Raw genomic sequence first — 21,421 nt, forward strand, 5'->3', positions numbered from 1 at the left:
TATGACACCATAACTTATGACACCATAACTAGTGAAGGCATTTCCAGGCTTTGTGTGTACTCAAAGAAGAGGCGGCTCAGAAGGAGACAGTTAATGCTTCTGATTTTGAATATGCACATATGAAAATGCTCATATACGTAACACACATATGTACACACACATATCCACATAACAATTGAAACCAATAACACTAAAGTGAATCAAGGTTGTAAATAAATAAAAATTATGGTTTAGGAAGGAATGGAAATGTAGGTAGTTGTAGGTCTCATATAACAAGAACATCTAGAGCAACACTGAACATGTTTACAATGTCCTTTTCTGAACATATGGGAAAAAATGACCCTGGTTTCTTCCTGGTCTCAGGGTTTTTGTGGGTGTAGGTGGACAGGGCAGCTGCACCTGATGGAACTGGTGGCTTTCTTGGGAGCTGATCAGGCAAGCCTGCCTAATATGTGAGCACGCCTCCACAAAAATAAAACAAACATACACAAATAAGTAAACAAGCAAATAAATAAATGTACATTTTAAAATTTGACCATCCTGAAATGTCACATTCTACTTTGATCCCATTATCTCCTACAAAATGAAGTCCAAAGCTTGAGGGACTCCTGATTCCCTTCCACTTCCTTTTCTGGCTTGACACTCCAGTGTCCTCACGCAGGAACCCCTCACTCCACGGAAACTGATGGGCTTCGTGTCCTAAAGCATGCTTTCTCCTCTTCTGCTGGCCTTAGCTCAGTCCCTGCCTGGATTCAGGAACCGAGTCCTTTCTTATTTCTCTATCAAATTCCTACTGTTTAGTGAAGGCTCAATTCAAATCCTCCGTTTGGCATATCTTCAGGTCCAAGTGGGAGATGCCTTCCTCTTTGGGATTCTGATTTTAAGCCTCTGTCTTGTACATTTGTAGCATCTTGAATCTGCTTGTATCATGCATCCCTGACAAGGTAATAAGCTGGGGAGGCCAGGCTTGTTCCCCACCCACTTCCTGGAATCCTCTAGACCTGTGTCTTTGCACATCAACATTTGTTCTTCATAACAGCGATCACAATGACAATAATAAGCCCTTCGTCCTTCTCTGCATTATCATTTATGGTTGTGGTTTCCTGGCCTTCCCTTGAGTCTCTAGAGAGTTTTCGTGGGTTTGCAAGTGGTATTTTTACCATCATGGTTTCCAAGCTGGAAGTGAGAAAATAGCACGTTCTTCTTAAACACACAAGAGTCTTCCTCTGTGAGATTTAGAAGACCAGAGAGGGGAAAGGAAATCCTGTTTTACTACAATTTTTATCAAGTAGAGTAACATCTCACCAGAAAATAATACTAGAAAGTTGACTGTGGACATTTCTGTGTCAATTAAGTTCGCCTGTCTCAGGGGAAGGCTGCTGGCTGCCACTCAAAAGTTTGGATCATTTTAAAAATGCAAACTGAATGCTAGCACTCACTTTTTGTTTGCTTTAACTTTCCCGAACTAATACACACTATGCTAAGATAATCAGGACCCTAGAAGGCTGTGCCCACAGTTGCTGAGGACTCTCTTGTGTCAGCCCCAGTTGGAAGTTGTCTGATTACATTGTGGCGTCTGGCTAATAGTCTGAACTAATCAAGACAACTCAGAAGGAGGGAGAAGCTCATTAATCTGGTTGTGCTCATTTCTTAATGTACTGAGCCCTGGAGTGTTTGCTATTTTTGTGTATTCTTGAGCGAGTAAATGAAGAGAGAAGAGAAGAGCTGTCTCTATGATGCTTACAAGGTATTTGATGGGAGGCTGACAGAGGGATGCTTCTGTGATGTATCTGAGGACAGCGACGTTCCCCCATATCAGTTCTGGTCTTCAAGCAGCATTGCATCAGCGGGAGAGTTCTAGGGTGGGGGGAGTCTGTGAAGGATGAAGGGGAAGCAGCCAGGCAAGGCTGGCATCTGTCAGAGGAGAGAGACGGGGTACTGGGTGGAAGAGCTCAGGTGGCAGCACCACCGAAGAAAGTCTTAGCCGGGCACAGGCGCACCCCCAAGCCAAGGTCCAGCGGTAGAGGATGCCTGTGCTTGGCAGAAGTGGCCTGGTCCCAGTGCCCAGCTGTGCTCATTCAGTGCCTGGGGACAGCCCAGGGGATGCATGGTCTTGGCAAGATGGCTGCAGTGGGAGCCATCTGTCACCTGGGTCCCCATGACAGATGCCCTCCATGGCCACACAGAACCCCTCCTGCGTGTGTGTGTGAGGACACCACTCCCAGTGCTCGAGAGCCTCTTTCAGAAGGGAAACACAGAAGAGACAGGATGATGGGACAACCACTGCCCACTGCACATTGGCCTTGGGGACCACCTGAGCCCACCACCCCCTATGGAGCTGCCACTTATGCAGGTCTCAGTGGCTGCACCAGTTTGCTGTGGCTGCCATAACAATGCCCCACAAGCTGGTGGCTTAAAACAGCAGTGACTCCCTCGCAGTCCTGGAGGCCAGAAGCCTGCAGCCACGCTGTGAGCAGGGCCAGGCTCCCTCAGATGCCTTTGTGGGAGGATCCTCCTTTGGTGGCAGCATCACTCCAGCCTCTTCTGTCTTCTGTCTATGGCTTTGTCTCTCCTCCTCTTATGAGGACACCAGTCATCTTAAGATCAGGGCTCATCCTCGAGGCCTCATCTCAACTTCATTCCATCTGTAAAGACCCTGTTCCAAGTCAGATCACATCCTCAGGTGTCAGGGGTTAGGACACGAATGCATCTTGTTGGGGACACACTTCAACCCATCACAGGGGCACAGCTGGTGGTGTGGGCGGTGTGGGCCCTCAGCTATCGTCCCTTCTCAGGCCACGGCTGCTGCATATTTCTAGCTGCAGTTGTTTGGGACAGCAGAGGGGCTGCCTGACTCCCATGTGCATTCTTCCCTGTCCCATTGTGGAAAAGCAGCTCTTCTGCTGGCAGGGCTATGCCTTCACCAAGACGGTGGCTCCAGTTCTCACGGCTGGTCCCTGGACACGAGCAGTATGCAGCATCAAGACAGGAGCCACCACTGTGGCAGAGGGGCTTGGCCCTCCCATCCTGCAGATCCCAGAGCTGCGGGGGCGGGAGGTAGGATCTCCTTCAGTTGGCCAAGAGGAGTCATGTGAGGGGGTCCATGCCTGCTTCCACCCCTTGCTCGCTCCCCAACCCAGGTATTCCCCCTACCCAGGACTCACTGGCATAAGGAGGGCTCTGACTGAGTGCACACACTGTGTCCTTGCAGGCTGTTGTCTCCAAGCTGCTCTGTGACAGTGCCCAAAGCAGGCCATTCCAGAGCTCTGGGGGGCCACTGTCGCTGGGTAATATGTGATGTAACGTAGCCAATGGATTCCATGGTCATGGGGCTGCCTTCCACCTCCATAGCTGTGAGGAGAGCCCTGTGGTCAGGTGTAAGTCAGTGTCTCTCGGTGCTGGGTGATGCTATGCCAACAAGAAAGGCAAACCTGTGCCCACAGATCCTCAACAGCCAGCTCCTGCCTGAGGGTCCCATGTGGCTCATCCAGGCTGCAGCATTTCAAGACAAGTTTTGCTGTTATCAACTCAGCAGTCAGAGCAGGTGTGGGGGGCAGCTCCTCTGGGACCAGCACTCCTTGCTTTGCAGGGAGAGACCTCTGCAGTGAGTTCCCACTGGCAGCATGCCAGCTCTTACTAGGGAGGGCAGCTTTGAGACTGCAGGGGTTCAGCAGAGCTCAGCTGCTCAGGGCCATCCACCCAGACATCCCAATCCTAAGTTTTAAGATTCTCTAGGTTTTCCCAACCAAGACATCCACCTTAGCATAACCCCTGACTTGACTGAGCATGTAAACATCTCTGGAGCTCTGCAACTCTAGCCTTCAAGCCTTGAGATGCATCTTCTGTTCCACTACAGAAGCTCTTGGCAAGCTACCCAAGAGGTCTCCTGGCTCTCACACACATCCTCTAATTGCCCATCTGCAGGTCGTCCTTACAGAATAAAAGCCAGCCAACTCCACTGGCCCCTGCACATCTTTCAAATGTTGGTGTCATCACAAAAGCAAAGATCTTCCCTTCCCCAAGTCAGTTCCTCAGGTCCCTGTCAGTGAGACACTCAGTCGGGGGTGCCACCTGGTGCCAGGCACTACACACGCCCCCCACCTTCCACTCAGCATGTGGTCTTCCTTGTCAGGCATGGACTGAGCCGGTTCCCGGACCTCAGCTTCCCACTTGCCTTGTCAGGTCACTCTTGGCACCATCTGTGTCAGTCCAGGTCCTCCAAGCAGCAGATTTCCAGAGAAGAAGGCATGTGCATTAGTTCTCTGCAGCTGCCATAACAGAACACTCAGTCCAGGAAATGCATTGCCTCACAGCTCTGAAGACTGGACGCCTGGGATGAAGTCATCAGTGCGGCTGCTTCCTGCTGGGGGAGGTGAGGCAGGCCCTGCGGCAGGCTGTCCTCCCTGGCTTGTGGATGGCCCTCTCCTCCCTGTGTCTTTTCTTTTCATCTTCTCTCCGTGAATCTGTCTCCAAGTTTCTCATTTGTCTCAGGTTGGTGCAAAAGTAATTGTGGATTTTGCAATTACTTTTAAAGCCTAAAATTGACTTTATGACAAAAAAAACAAAACAAAACTGGGGGGGTTTGAATTTGTTGGTTCATGTTTCTGAAAAGCCCAAGGGTGGATCAGGCACAGGTTGATTCAGGGACTGAAAAGCTCCTCTGGGCCCGCCTCTTTCCTCTCTGTTTGTGTCCTTGTGGGCTTTCTTCTCACCCCAGGTGGAGGGTGCGATGCTGCCAGTACACTCCACATTGACGTCCACTAGCCCCAGTGACGACAATACCACAACAGGGTCTGTCCCCAGGGGCTCTCCTGCAAGCCCAGAGAGCCACTAGGTCTGGACCAACTGGGTCCACATGATGGCTGCTCCTGGGCCTGTTATGTATTTAGGGAGCTTTAGGGAGCCCTTTACTTTTAATGGCAAAAATCGCAACAACCTCATGATTCAGGGACTGAAAAGTTCTTCTGGGTCTGCCCCCTCTCCTCTCTGTTTGTGTTCTTGTGGGCTTTCTTCTGGCCCCAGGTGGAGGGTGACATGCTGCCAGTACATCCACCAGCCCCAGTGCTGACAACAACATAATAGGGCCTGTCCCCAGGAGCTCTCATGGAAGCCCAGAAAGCCACCCACACCAGACCAAGTGGGTCCACATGACGGCTGCTCCTGGGCCCGTTATGTATTTAGGGAGCCTGCTGACCACTTTGGATTACATGGGCAAGCCTGGAGGCTGGAACCCTCAACCGAACCCCATAGATTGAGGTGGAAGGAGGCACGGTTCCCCAAAGGAAAATCCGGATACTGTCTCAAGAAGGAAAGGTAATGGGTAGACGAAAAAAAAAAAAAAAAACAGCCACCTGAGGCAGGAGAATCAGTTGAACCCAGGAGGTGGAGGTTGCGGTGAGCCGAGATCGTGCCATTGCACTCCAGCCTGGGCAATAAGAGCAAAACTCCATCTCAAAAAAACAAATACAAAAACAAAAACAAAACAAAGCAAAAAAAAAAAAAAACAGAAACAAACAAACAAAAAAACCCAGCCACCATAGGGAGGGAGAAAGTTGAGCTGATTATTAGGAAAAGAAAATGGTTCACATGGAATGAACTGGGGTATGGGTTAAGACATCTTCTATATGTGGTTAACAACTGATGTGATCCTAGAGAAACCACACTTTAAGTGGAAGTCTTGTGTTTCAGAATTTCAGCTGAAGCCCTAGAGCTGAAAACAACAGACAATAAAAACTCCCACATTCTAAAGAGGGGAGCCTGTCACAAATGGAGCAGGGAAAGGAAGGTTCCATGAGCATCATTCTGAATACCCTCCCTAAGGAAAATTGGATGTGTGGAGGGGGAATCTCAGCCAGGGAATCTGAAGGTGTGAATGTGAGCTGAGCGTTTTCTCTTTTTTCCTATAAGGTATGGAGTCAGGATGTTCTTTCTTTCCAATTCTGTCCAAGCTGAATGCAAGAGGGGAGGGTGGGAAGAGACAGCAAGAGAACATAACCATACAGTGTGGGAATGGCGTCAAGAAGAGGCTGGTCCCTCACAATACACCGGAGAGCTTGCTCAACTACAGAATCCTTAGGCCCCTCTAGGGTCCTCCAGAGCAGAGGCACCGTGGCAGAGTGCATGTGTGAGTCTAAAGCAGTGCCCCAGAGAGCGGGATGCACGGAATTAGGCATTGGTTCCTCAGTCTCACCTCAAGAATGCTTAAGAGGGAGGCTGGCTTATGCAGACAGAGAGGGGGTGATGCGGGGGGCAGGGGGTGGCCTATTCTGATACCTTGTGGGGATGAGGTTGTGGGGCATCTCTTGGTCAAGTGCAGACTGCAGAAGATGTCTGGTGTGGAGGCCTCTTGAGAGACCGTGTCCAAGAGGACCACCTGCCAGAAGGAGGATCCCAGGCTGGGGGCTACAGTACCCCGCTGGGTAGAGGCAGCACTGGCGAGAGACGAGTCTGCTGAGAGTGCATTTCCTGGACTGGAGATCAGGTGGGATAGACACCCTTGAAGGGGTCTCCAAAAATCCCAGAGGGGCCTCTGAAAGAGCCCCTGTGTATGGCCACCTGACTGCCAAATCAGTGTGCCCCAACCACCAATGACACGACCTCTGGGCAAAACTCCGGGATAATGTGAACCGTTCGAGAGACTGAAATTTATGTCTAAACTGGAGTGGAAATTTTACCATATGAAAACTAAAGGCACCTGTAATCCTAGCACTTTGGGAGGCTGAGGTTGGTGGATCACTTGAGGTCAGGAGTTCGAGACCAGCCTGGTCAACATGGTGAAACCCTGTCTCTACTGAAAATACAAAATTAGCCAGGTATGGTGGCGTATGCCTGTAATCCCAGCCACTTGGGAGGCTGAGGCAAGAGAATCGCTTGAACCCAGGAGGCAGAAGTTGCAGTGAGCTGAGATCGTGCCATTGTACTCCAACCTGGGCAACAAGAGTGAAACTCCAACAAAAAAAGAAAGAAAGAGAGAGAAAGAGAGAGAGAAAGAAAACTAAATAAAGAGTCCTAACATTTAATGACTGGAAAGTAATGGCATCTGCCCCATCCAAGGACCAGGAGTGGGGATCCCACAGCTCATGTACGGGAGAAGCACCAAGCCTTTTCTGGATAGTGCGACAGTCAGTGAGTCCAGCCCGCTCAACACCCAGTCACCCTGCACCTGAGCGTGGGACATTCCCATTACTCCGTGCCCATGAACAATCTCCAGACCTGCCTCGGAGTCCACGTCCTCTCGGGAGCCTGCCTTCGCCTTCCTCTTTGTCTCTTCTTTCCAACTCCTTGGCCTCAGCCATTGCTGCTGGTAGAAATAACATTGCCATTCCCTTCTTGAGGACTGTGTCTTCTGTGATTAGTGTCTAAGTTTTTCAAGGACTCCTGGCCTCGTGCATTTGTGTGTAACCACACGGAGAACATGGAGCTTGGACCATGGCTGATAACACTTTTGGGAAGGAGGTCAAGGACAGGATTAGAAGGCCCAGGGCCCAGGAACTAGATGGGGCTCACATCCATCAGATGCTGATGCTAACAAGAAAAGCCCTGGGCAGCAGGAGACCGCGATCCATGCCTGCACGCCCAAGTCACCTCACCTGCTGGCCCGGGCTTTCATGGGGGCAGTTTTCTGCATTTTTCAGGAGCCGCTTTCTCAGACTGTTTGCAATCTGCTTTTTGATAGAATGGACACAAAACATATCGGAGACATGACATTCATTTTCTTTCAGGAGTTCAAGGTAATGTTATATTCTCTAGGGGAAGAAGGTACAGTAATGAATGTCTCTTTCTGTTTGTCATCGATTATTTGGAGTTGATTTGACACAGCTGACACCTTCGAGTTTCCACTGAGGCTGTTTAACAATAGGGAGCTCAAGGACCTTGGGCATTCCAGGAAATGTGTCAGCGTGTTTTCTGCTCTCTTTCTATACAGGTCAAAAGTCCTTTTGAGACTTTTCACTCCTTTCTTCTTCTTCTTCTTTTTGTCTTTCTTTTTGAGAGGCTAGACAGATTTTTGAAAGCTTCCTCTAAACTATGCAATTGGGTACATGTTCAAAAGCGAGACCTTATTTCTTGTGAGAACTTTGTTGCCCTCCCTCTCTTGTCATCCGTCAGAAGCGCGGAGCTTTTTCGGAAGCTTTGACTGTGAAGGATCACAAATTTGTTTCTCAAAGGCCCCTCCGCTGGCTCCTCCGGCCTCACGAGTCCCGTTCCCCGTGTGCTTCTGTCCTTGCCCAGCAGACACCAGCCCCGCGCAGGCCAAACTGGCTCCGTTCCCCCTTTCATTCTTGTCCCTCTTTTCAATCTTTCTCTACTTTTTATGCAAAAAAATAAAGTGTACCAGGCCCGGCGTTGCCATGGCAGTCATGGGGCTGCGTGCAGGCCTTCAGTGGATTTGAGCTCTAAACTTGGAAAAAAGTCATAATGCCCTCAAAGAAGCTGGGAGGAGAGAAAGAAAGAGGAGAAAAATAAAACAGGGAAACAGCCTGAGAGGGAGAGATCAGGAGAAAGCAGGGCAAAGCCCCGAAAATACATTCGAGGTGACATCACCGCCTTTCCCACAGAGGCCATTGACTTGGGAGGCCGCCCAGCCAGTGGCTGCCCTAAAGCCGGCTCTCCAGGGCCGCGGAGCCTTCGCTCCCTTCCTGAATGCCTTTTTTGTTGGGAAACAGTGGACTGTTTCTGAAGGCCTGCATAAATGACTGAGTAATTCACTGCAGTTGCCAGGAAGTCGGAGCCACTTGTGAGCTAACAATAGTGAACTTTATCTCCCGCCCCATGCTGGAAGTTCCAGCTGTAGGTCCCGAATTCTAATAAGGGCTTTGCTCATGCCTCTGAGGTTATGGTAATATTTTATCCATCTTTTTTCATGAAGACGCAGTCGTTGCTGCTATTGACAACCGGAGACCAGCATTGAGGATTGAGGTGGGCAGGGGGCCAGGGGTGAGGGTGCCTGTGTCGCGGAAGATGGTGAATAAAATTCAGAGGAAGGAGGAAAGAAAGCAGTTTTCCTATGAGCGCGACATGTTTTCTGTTTAATAGGAGACTCTAAACTGACGTAGAGGAGAGAAGAGAAAGATTTCACTCTGACCCATAAGTGCCTGGAGCGGAAAGATGGCTTCGGACATTTCCCGTGTTTCAGACGCTGCTCCTCCTTCTCCTCCTCAGCAGACGAACAGGCAGCCGAGGCTGATCACGTGCTCAGAATTAGTGTGAGGCTATGAGGTTCGTCTTCGCTCCCCCGTTTGTGGGCAAAGCCGACGTGTATTATTAGGTGATTCTGTATCCAGGTATCAGAGAGCCCAATACCTTCTTTACATGATAGTTCTTAGCTAAGGGAACACTAAGAATTTGCTCACTTCCTGCCTTGTGGGTTCTAAGGACACACCCCAACAAGTCCCTGTGAAGGGGGGCTGGGTCACTGACCCCCTGAGCAACCCCGGAAGGACAATTTCTAGGGCCTGGTTACAGAGATGACAGGTGGCTTAAGAACCCACTGTGTGCCACAGGCTTTCATGATTATTGTTTCAGTTAATCTTCCTGACAACCCTGAGAGATAGTCATATTTTCCCATTTTGGATGTGCCCGGCTAATGTTCATGGTGCCCTGTTGCCTCTGCAGCAGAGCGCTGCATCCTCAGTTACTCAAGTCCCCGTTCAGGTTTCTCACAACCTTGGCTTCTTGTTGAGGGAGAAGTAGAAAAAAATGAGTAAAAAGGGATTGGGGAATCTCGTGGGTGTGGGGGAGGATGGTGCGGGCCTGACTTCTCATCTTCCTGCACACCCTCCCACCCTTCCCACGAAAATAAACCAGTGAAACCACCTGTGAGCCACACGTGCAGTTCACTAGATGACAGAGGACACCACAATCTGCAAGATTACTTCAACACAGAGAAAGAGACCAAATTTCAGCTGAGCCCCTGTCACCACCACTGGAGCTTCTGGGCAAGGGGTCGGCAAGGTTTGTGTGACTTTGTGGAAAAAAAAAAAAAAAGACAGGATGGGGGTGCCTTAGATGAGGCAAAGATGATCTGGCCTCAAAAAGAAAAATCCATTCCTGGATGCTGAAGGACTGGTGACGGATGGCTCAGGGCTTGGTAGTTCAGAGCAACAGCCACCTGGAAGGGACTTTGAACATGAGTCAGGCGGGAAGAGGCAGCCCCAGAGGTTGGCTCCTCCTGGAGAAGATGCGCAAAGAAGGAATGACCAGGGACATGTCGCGAAAGAGAAGGGAGGAACCGAGGGGACCTACAGAGATGAGAGATGACAGCATAGCAGACACAGCAAACAATCTCTTCCCTCCATCATCACCACCACCATCCACTAAGGAAACCAAACCAAAGAAGACAGATGTACCAAAAAGTGCACTCTCATGTTAGAAATCACACCCATGAAATGAACAGGAAGAGAAAATGCGGACCACATTCACGGGAAACTATAATAAGAAAATAGAAAATGGGAATCAACAGATAGAAGCTGTGAAAAAAAATCAAGCATGAAACAGAAGAAAATTGTCACAGAAGTATCAAAACTGAATTAAATAGACACAAAAAAGAATTTGAAGATAAGGAAATACTTTAGATCGAAAATGTAAAAATAGAAATAGAGGCAGGAAACAGAACAAAAAAATAAAAGAAGAGTTAAGGAAATGCAAGGACAGAAAAGAGAGTAAAATGTTAGAATCTTAAAGGAAATGAAGGCTAAATTACCAAAGATGACCAAAGAAGAATAGACTCAAATAAAAGCTTACTAAGGGTCATGGAAAAATTAAGAAACACATTCGAGAGGATAACATAAAGATATAAAGAAAATCAATAAAAAGAGTGAAAGAGAAAATGGTTGAAATGTCGGAGAAGAAAGATGCAACATGTGTGCTGGTTACTTTTATGTTTTGACTTGGTGAGGCTGTAGAAACCAGTCACTTAAACACTAACCCAGGTTTTGCTGTGAAGGTGTTTTTGTAGATGTAAGTTAACATCTATAATCAATTGACTTTCTACAGAATGGGAGAAAATTTTTGCAACCTACTCATCTGACAAAGGGCTAATATTCAGAATCTACAATGAACTCAAACAAATTTACAAGAAAAAAACAAACAACCCCATCAAAAAGTGGGCAAAGGACATGAACAGACACTTCTCAAAAGAAGACATTTATGCAGCCAAAAAACACATGAAGAAATGCTCATCATCACTGGCCATCAGAGAAATGCAAATCAAAACCACAGTGAGATACCATCTCACACCAGTTAGAATGGCCATCATTAAAAAATCAGGAAACAACAGGTGCTGGAGAGGATGTGGAGAAATAGGAACACTTTTACACTGTTGGTGGGACTGTAAACTAGTTCAACCGTCGTGGAAGTCAGTGTGGCGATTCCTCAGGGATCTAGAACTAGAAATACCATTTGACCCAGCCATCCCATTACTGGGTATATACCCAAAGGACTATAAATCATGCTGCTATAAAGACACATGCACACGTATGTTTATTGCGGCACTATTCACAATAGCAAAGAGTTGGAACCAACCCAAATGTCCAACAACGATAGACTGGATTAAGAAAATGTGGCACATATACACCATGGAATACTATGCAGCCATAAAAAATGATGAGTTCATGTCCTTTGTAGGGACATGGATGAAACTGGAAAACATCATTCTCAGTAAACTATCGCAAGGACAAAAAACCAAACACCGCATGTTCTCACTCATAGGTGGGAATTGAACAATGAGAACTCATGGACACAGGAAGGGGAACATCACACTCTGGGGACTGTTGTGGGTTGGGGGGAGGGGGAGGGACAGCATTAGGAGATATACCTAATGCTAAATGACGAGTTAATGGGTGCAGGAAATCAACATGACACATGGATACATATGTAACAAACCTGCACATTGTGCACATGTACCCTAAAACCTAAAGTATAATAATAAAAAAAAGAAATAATTATCATAGTTACTAAATACATTAATTATATAATAAATACACTTAATATATAATGTATAATATGTAATATAAAATATATAATAAAATTATGATTAAGAAATTGAAAAAAAAAGAAAATAACTCTGGATAAGGTGGTGAGCCTCACCTAATCAGTTGAGGAAGTAAGAGAAAAACCTGAGGTTTCCCAGAAAAGAATAAATTGTGCCTCAAGTTTGCAGCATCAGCTCTTGGTGAGTTCCCACCTGTTGGTCCGCTTTGCACATTTTTCTCATGTCAGCGTCACAATCGTGCAATCTACTTCCTTCAAACAAATTTCCATGTGTCCTATTGTTTTTCTTTTCTCTGGAGAATCCTAATACAATATGTGTATGAGTGTGTGTGTGTGTGTGTGTGTGTGATTGAAATCTCTGAAGAAAAAAATGTAGTAGAGCTAATATTTAAAATTATAATTCAAGAAATAAAAAATAATAATAAAAACACTGTAATAAAAAAATCTATGAGTTACATTTAAAGCAGCAATAATAGAAAATCTATGCCCTAGCATCCATGTCAATAAAAATAAAAGAATGAGAAAAAAATGAGTTGTAATCCCAAGTAAAAAAAAGGAAGAAAACAACAAAGAAAAACAAAAGATTTAATAATAGAGAAATGTGATAAAAACAGAAACAGACTGCATTAAATAACTTTTGAAATAATAATGAACAAAAAACTCTAGGTAATTTAATAAAAAAAAGGGGGCAAAACTTTAAAAAATAAAATATAACAAGGAGTAAATGACTATCCACACAGGAAAAAAACCTTTTAAAATTTTAGACTACTTTTATGCCAATACATTTATAAAGACTGATGAAGTGGGTAATTTCTGCAGTCAGATGTCTTACCTCTGAGCTATACTGCAAGCTGTGAAGTGGGTAATTTATTAATAAAATATAGTTTACCAAAATTCACCTTAGTAAACTGAAAGCTTGATCAGTTTCCATAGAAGGCATAGAAAAATATATTAAGCACTGCTCTTTAATAAAACACCATACCAAACAGTCTGTAGAGGCTCGCGGGCCCCACTACATACCTTGTTTTAAAATATAGAAAACGAAGAGGAACTTTCCAGTTCCTTTTATGAAGAATGGATGAGATTGATAGCTGAGCTTAATAAAAACAGCACAACAAAGGAAGTTAGAGATCAATTTCACTATTAATACTGATTTAAAACTCCAAAATAATTCACCATGACCATGAGTAATTTTATATCAGAATTCAAAAACAGTTCAATATTACAAAATCTTATTAGTATATTTTACCACACAATTAAATCTAAGGAGAAAAATGATATAACTATCTCCAGATATGCAAAAAATAGCCTTTGACAAAATTTAACTTCATTTTTAATAGAATCTCTAGAAAAAAGTCAAAATGCAAATCCCTAATATGACAAAACGTATTATTTTCATAAAAGATTAAGAAAGAAATTAAAGTACGAAATTAAGATTCTGAAATTAGGATTGAGATATGCACATATATATTCCTATATATAATATAATATTTTATATATATATATATATATATATATATATATATATATATATATCCCAGTCCTAATTCCAGAATCATTCCAATTAGGAAACACTAGACATATTCCAGTTAAGGTTAGAAACAAGGCAAGGATTCCTATTATCATCATGTAACTAGATTACAGAATCGAAGGCAAAATAATTGGTGAAAATAAATAAACTATCTTTTGCAAGTGACATGATAGTATACCTGGCGAATTCCAGAGAATTAATGATAAGACAAACTTAAGTGAAAACATTAATCAACTAGCAGAATATAAAATTAGCATGCAATAATCAATAGCCTTTATATACATAACCAACTAAAAGATATAATAAATGATAAAGTCACAATTACAATAGTAATAAAGGATAAACTACATAGAAGTATAAAAGTATTATTTAGAATCTATCTCAGGAAAACCGTAAAACACCCCAGAAAGCCCCAATAGGAGTTGATGATGTTTCAGTATTATAAACACAACAATCCTTCGCATGTTAATTTCCAAATATTATGCATTCTCAGTTACACACACACCCACACACTCACCAGGCTAAACAAGTTGATACTCAGGTTCACAAAAAAGACCTTGAAAAGGAAGAGGTAGCATGTATTAAGATTGTAAGGTGGAAGGAGTGTGAAAATTGAAAAATTACCTATCAGGTACCGTGGCTCATTACCTGGGTGCTGAAATAATCTGTACACTAAACATGCAATTTAACTCTGTAACACGCTTGTGCACATGCCCCCTGAGCCTAAAAGTTGGAAATTAAAAAAAGAGATACTCTAAACCTTCTATAATTAAAGCAGCATGGACATATTTCCAAAAGGACGAGCAAATGGTGTAGAACAAATGGTGCGTATGAGTGTAATATAGAGGCACATAATCCAATCACTGGGACAAAAATGGACTTTCTGATAAATAAAATAAGTGATATCAGAGTAACTGGACAGTTATTGAGAAAAGATAAAATTAGATTCATTTCTATCCTTCATGTAAGAAAAGATTTCTAACAATTCAAAATCCAGGTGTCATAAATGAAAAGATTGATGTTTGCTTACATTAAAACAAACTATTTGCATGGAAAAAAGCACCATATACTAGGTCAACAGGCAAATGACGAACTGGGAAAGAGCACAGATGAAGGGCTATGTACCTATTATACAAAGAACTTGGGTATATTGGGGAAAAAGGACAAAAAATCGTATAGAAAAGTGGAACAAGTCATTCATGAATGGAAAATCCACAGAATAGATATTAAAATGGCACTTCCATGTTAAAGAGGTCTAACTTCGCTCATAATAGGAGAAATGTTGATTAAAACTGTGCAGAAGGGTCAGGCCAGGTGGCTCACGCGTGTAATCCCAGCACTTTGGGAGGCGGAGGCGGGTGGACCACGAGGTCAGGAGATCCAGACCATCCTGGCTTACATGGTGAAACCCTGTCTCTACTAAAATACAAAAAAAAATTAGCCGGGCGTGGTGGCGGGCGTCTGTAGTCCCAGCTACTCGGGAGGCTGAGGCAGGAGAATGGCGTGAACCCAGGAGGCGGAGCTTGCGGTGAGCCGAGATTGCGCCACTGCACTCCAGCCTGGGTGACAGAGCGAGACTCTGTCTCAAAAACCACAACCACCACCACCACCACCACCACCGCCAACAACAAAAACTGTACAGAAGGACCATTTCTTACCCATCCGTTGGGAGAAAATATGAAAGCTTGACAATTCACGCTGCTGACAAAACTGTCTGATAACATGCATTGCTAGCAGGAATTTAAAATGGTTGGTGCAAAAGTAATTGCGGTTTTTGCCTTTTAACGTAAAACGGTAATTGCAGTTTTGCCATTACTTTTTTTTTTTTTTTTTTTTGAGACGGAGTCTTGCTCTGTCGCCCAGGCTGGAGTGCAGTGGCGCGATCTTGGCTCACTGCAAGCTCCACCTCCCGGGTTCACGCCATTCTCCTGCCTCAGCCTCCCGAGTAGCCGGGACTACAGGTGCCTGCCACCACGCCCGGTTGTTGTCATTACGTTTAATGGCAAAAACCACAATTACTTTTGCATCGATCTAATATAATTCCTATGGAGGGGAATTTGGCAATTCTAAAAACAGCTACATATACATTTGTTCTTCAACCCAGAAATCACACTTCCAGAAATTTACTCTGAAAATATATTTCAAATAATACAAAAAGAAGGCATATGATTATTCACTGCAGCCATATTCACATTATAAAATTTAGCAACTACCTAAATGTCTATACAGTACTCCCTTCTTATGGATGGTTTCATTGTCTGCATTTTCAGTTATCCGTGGTCAATAGTGATCCAAAGATATTAAATGGAAAATTCCAGAAATAATCCTTACGTTTTATTTGTGCTCCATTTTGAGTTGCTGATGAAATCATGCACTCTCCTGCTTTGTCCTACCCGGCAGGTGAATCATCCCTTTGTCCAGTGTCTGCACACTGTTTAAGCTACCTGCTAGCCACTTAGTAGCCATCTCTGTTATCAGAACGACTGTCGTGGTGTCACAGTGCTTGTGTTTTAGTAACCCCTATTTTACTTAATAACGGTCCCAAAGCACAAGAGTAGTGATGCTTGTCAATTCAGACTAGAATGAATCTTCTATCCAGGAAATTATTAATTGTTATAATTGTTCTGTTTTATAATTATTGTTAATCTCTTCTTGCGCTTAATTTATAAATTAAAGTTTGTCATAGGTATGCATGTATAGGAAAAAACATAGTGCATATATAATTGGGTACTATCCACGGTTTCAGGCATCCACTGGCGGTCTTGAAATGAATCCCCTGAGGATAAGGGGAGGTACTATACATAAGAGATGGATTTTATAAACTATGCTGTATCTACACAATGGAGTGATGTGAACTGGGAAAAAAATGATAGACCTCTAAGAATAGAGAAGGGATGATTTCCTTTTGTTTTGTTAGTGAAAACACAAAGTGTAAGAAAGAAGAGGAGATAATAAGTGACATCAATCTGATTATCTGTTCGAGCATTAAAATGTCATGGATAAGCCAGAGAACAATGAAGTTTGTTACCTATATTGAGAGGGACAAGTAGGGCTGAAGAGATACAGGAAGAGACTACCTTTTTGTATAGCTGAGATTTGAAGGTATGTTAATATTCTTCATATTCAAAAAATTAAAATGGAAACAAGAATAATGAGGAAATAGAATTGAAACGGAAGCAAATTAATGCAACTGCTTTTAAGATGAATAACACAATGGTTGGGGAGGAGATAGTCAAGTAACTTATGAATAGAATGTTGACTATATACCTAAACTCTTTTCAATAGTTTACTTTTTATGGTGGTATAGGCAAATCAAGTCTAAAACTGTTTTAGATCTGTTATGGGATTGACCAAATAAGTAATTGGATTGATGTTAAACCATGGCTGTTACAGTGAAAAAATCAATAATATATATATTCTGTAATATTATGTATGATATGAAGAATGTATATATTATCTATCTATCTATATCTATCTATTGATCTATCACCAACTGTATGATGGCCTTGCTACCAAAGAATCCAGCAGAATTATTAATTCATTATAGTCTACATCACTTATGATCCTGAACAGTGGAGAAGTTTCAACCTAGACAAATACTTTCTTTACATTTGGTGCAGGGCTACAACTCTACAGCAGGACAAAAGACAGAATTAACATAACCATGCTTTAAGAGAAGTACTTTCAGGATAACTGCAAACTAATCAAGAAGTGATCCTTTAACAGTTAAATCAACTTCAGAAATCCAGGCGAATGAGAAACTATGAATACACAGCTCTCCAAACTCCCTATTGAATTTCAGTGGAGATGGTCAATGTGTGAAACTAAAGAAGGGTTAAACTTTGAAATCCCTTCAGATTGAAATAGTAACTGATTCATTTCCCTCTCATAAAAATAGAAAGATCAATGAATAATGACCACACCAAGGGGGAATCCTTTTTCTTTTTCCTTCATCAATTATCTTTCAATGCCCACTCTAGCTCATCATATTTTGAGGCTTTTACTGGTGTGTGTTTGTGTGTGTGAAATGGCACATGGGTGTTCATGGCATGTGGTCAACAGCACAGAAAGGACAGGTGGCTGACGCTCCAGCCACAGTATCGTCAGACTCAAGGTCAAATTCTACTCTATCCTTAGCGTTTTCTGCAGAATTTCTTTTTCTAAATTGGAGCACTTACCTAACAGAGAGATCCAAATAATTTTTAATTTGGAAATCCCAGCCATGCTTATACATTAACATATATGATACTTCATACAATGTATGCCCATAACTACATTAGTACATGTACCAAAATTTTTCAGAATATGCTGGCTTTTTGTTACTGCTAATTTTTCTTTTAAATTTGATGCAGATCATCACATTTGTCTTGGAGACTCCTTACACCAATATAAATGAACCTATTTATGTTCACTTATTTAACAGCAAGGGATAAAGGTCTTCAGAGAAGAATGGGAAAAAAAATTAAAATTTACAAACTCTACCAAGAAGCACATCTTGCTTTGTGTCTCTTGTGGGAGGGATTATTAACAAGAAAATGCTATTAAAATTGGTTGGTTTTACCCACAAGGTAATATTATAATAGCTTTTGTTGTTTTGGTGCTATATCTATGTTTTTTTCTTCTTGGATAGTCTAGAGTTTTGCCTCCTATTATCAATGGTTTTTTTTTTTTTTTTTTTTACTTTCTCCATCTGCTTTCAAGATTTCGTATCTTTTTAGTCTTCTTTCTTGGTTTTAAAGAGCTTGGCTGATTTTCTCTTTTGTTTATCTTTCTGCCTTTGAATTCAGTCATAGAAACCAACTGAGCTTCTATGAGTTCTTAATAATAGTTATGCTACTCATAAAAAATGTTCAGCATTTTCAATTCTGCTTTCTTCCTCAGGAAAATCTTTTTCTAGAATTACTGATACTATGAAGTTGCAAAAATAGCAGCCTTGGAATAGATATGTGTGTATGTGTGTTTGTGCATACACACACAATTTATATACATTTAATCTCTTGGTCTTGGCCTATTTCAGATGATAATGGACTTAGTACTAAAATGGCCAACAGATAGTCCTTGAAGAAGAAAGAACAGAATTGAGGAAGAGACTCAGAGTGTCATAAACTGGAAATTTGGTTGTTGGCAGTTGATGGAGGCAAGCTCTACAAAGTGGGTTTATCAAATGGAAAAAGGATGAAATGAAGAATAGAGAAAAACCATATGTTATTCTGACTGACTTAAATTTACATGAATGTAGATTCAAAATATTTGTAATTTGTGATCATCCATAAGTTAGGATACATTCAGAGCCTCAGCAGAGTTTCAGCACAGGAGAAAATATGTTCTCATCTGTTCTGAAAGTGGTTTTGTGTGTGCCCAAGACCATGTGGAGACCGGAACTGAATCACTTGGCCATGGCCTCAGGGTGCAGGACTGTGTGACCTCATTGTGCATTGAGCTGGAATTCTTGACCTGTTGGGGTCTGATCTTAGTCATGTGTTCATCCATTTCTCAAATAAGATTACTCAATAGTCATCAATTCCATGCCTTTTATGTACCACGCACTTCCTGATTGCAGGCTTGGAAAAGGTGACGGATCTTAGAGATAATTCAAAAAGTAGAAAAGACAGTGCTTGATAGTTTATTGGATGTGGGAGTGAAGGAGGAGGAAGGCTTGAGGATGACTCTGGCTCACCAGGAGATAAATAGGTGGGTGATGATGCCAAGCAGGGAGATGGACGCAGCAGAGTGGAGGACATCATGAGTTTGGTTTGCAGCCTGCCAAGTGTGAGATGCTGGTGGTATTTCTAATGGGGAATTCTAGTAGGCGTTTAGATATACTGAGCTGAAGCTCTGCATAGAAAAATAGCAGCCACGAGCAAATAAAGAGTAATTAAAGCCAAAAGTGTGTATACATCTCCAAAAGCAAGAAAAGAAAAGGTTCAGATGAAACCCTCCAGGAAAGCAAAAAAAAAAAATAAAATGTTCTACCTCCTCCCCAGAAAGAAATAAATAGATGGTGAAAGCAAATCCTGTTGATGAAGGTGAGAAAAAAGTAGGAGGACAACCAGGAGATCATGGTGTTCAGGAAAACCAGGGAAGAAGGCGTCCAAAGAATAAAAGAGTGGGCAACAGTGCAAAATGTTCTAGGGGGACCAAATAAGTGGAGGCCTGGAAAGCATCACTTGAAGGCCTTGGCTGTCATTGGTGATCTTGTCACAAAGGCAGATCCTGAGGGTCAGGTTCAGAGAGGCAGGAAGTTGACAAACGGCAATAACTAGACCCAGAAAGTGTAAATGACTCTTTTGAGAAGTGTTCCTTCTCAAAAGCAACACTTTTGAGAAGAGTAGCTGTATTAGTCTGTTCTCATGCTGCTAATAAAGACATACCCAAGACTGGGTAATTTATAAAGAAAAGAGGTTTAATTGACTCACAGTTCAGCCCGGCTGAGGAAGCCTCAGGAAACTTATGATCATGGTGGAAGGGGAAGCACACACATCCTTCTTCACGTGGTGGCAGGGAGGAGAAGAATGAGAGCCCAGCAAAGGGGGAAGCCCCTTATCAAACCGTCAGCTCTTGTGATAGCTGACTCACTATCATGAGAACAGGATGGGGGAACTGCCCCATGGTTCAATTGTCTCCACCTGGTCCCTCCCACGATATATGGGAATTATGGGAACTACAATTCAGGATGAGATTTGTGTGGGGAAACAGCCAAACCATATCAGTAGCCAAGCAATATCATATTAATTAGAGGGGATTATGGAATCCAGGGAGGCTGGAGTTTCTGTTGTTGCAGTTTTTTTTTTTTTTGTCCCCACAGTCATGGAGGCTAGAACTGAAGAAATCAAGGTGTCAGCGGGGTTGTGAAGAAGGACTGGCTCCAGGCCCCTCTCTTTGACTTGCAGATGACTATCTTCAGGCTCAGGTGGCATTCTCCAACTCTCTCCTTTTTTTTTTTTTTTTTTTTCTTGAGATGGAGTCTCACTCTGTCACCCAGGCTGGAGTGCAGTGGTGTGATCTTGGCTCACTGCAAACTCTGCCTCCTGGGTTCACGCCATTCTCCTGCCTCGGCCTCCCGAGTAGCTGGGACTACAGGCGCCCGCCACCACGCCCAGCTAATTTTTTGTATTTTTAGTAGAGTCGGGGTTTCACCATGTTAGCCAGGATGGTCTCGATCTCCTGACCTTGTGATCCACCCGCCTCGGCCTCCCAAAGTGCTGGGATTACAGGCGTGAGCCACTGCACCCAGCCTGTTGCTGCTGTTTTGTTTTAGATTTTAGAAAGTGTGCTTAAATCCTTCTGCAGGATGGTCAGCTCCAGAAGCCATGTGTTTTATTCACCAACACATCCTCATCAACCTCAGTGCCTGGCACAGAGCTGGTGGTCAATGCATATTTGTTGCGTGTGTGGATATGCAAATGAGCACAAGCAAAGCAGGGCAGATGCATAGGAGAAAGGGGTCACTGATGAACGCTCTAGTGTGGTGGGTCCTCGTCTGCTCTACTCTGAGTTAGTCTGTGCTGGTCAGTATGGAAACATCCAGTTACGTTCTAGTCAAGGAGGCCCTGAGGGAATGTCTTCCAGCCCAGTATTCATTAGGCAGGCATTCACGAGGCTGATCTTTGAATAACCGACACTTACCGTTCACTCACTAACACAGATTCCTGCAAGTTGGATTTTAGCTTCCTTTATAGATCTCTTGCTGTTTCATATCCTGCATAAACTTTTATTTTCTACTTTACTTGCGTAATGTCCTATATCATTCTGCCCTACCTCTCTTTCTCTAATCAAACTGACATCTGGTCCCTTGTTCTCAATTACTTTACTGTAAAGAGAAAAGTCTCATGGGCAACACTCCGGGAGTCTAGAAACAGTGGTGAGTTCCTTTGACTCACTCTTGCCCCCTTCTGCTGGTTT

At 43.4% G+C, this 21,421-nt stretch overlaps 1 long non-coding RNA gene across 1 annotated transcript in view; it reads right to left on the reverse strand.

Moving 5' to 3' along the window:
• Positions 1 to 20,202, reverse strand: part of LOC129476383 (uncharacterized) — a 59,608-nt gene extending 39,406 nt beyond the window's left edge. The window contains exon 1 of the long non-coding RNA XR_008654918.2: positions 19,936 to 20,202. This is a non-coding gene — a long non-coding RNA (uncharacterized lncRNA). The remainder of the gene's footprint in view (positions 1 to 19,935) is intronic.
• Positions 20,203 to 21,421: the final 1,219 nt, after the last annotated feature.

The sequence above is a fragment of the Symphalangus syndactylus genome, chromosome 2 (genome assembly GCF_028878055.3).
Source record: "Symphalangus syndactylus isolate Jambi chromosome 2, NHGRI_mSymSyn1-v2.1_pri, whole genome shotgun sequence".
NCBI lineage: Eukaryota > Metazoa > Chordata > Mammalia > Primates > Hylobatidae > Symphalangus > Symphalangus syndactylus.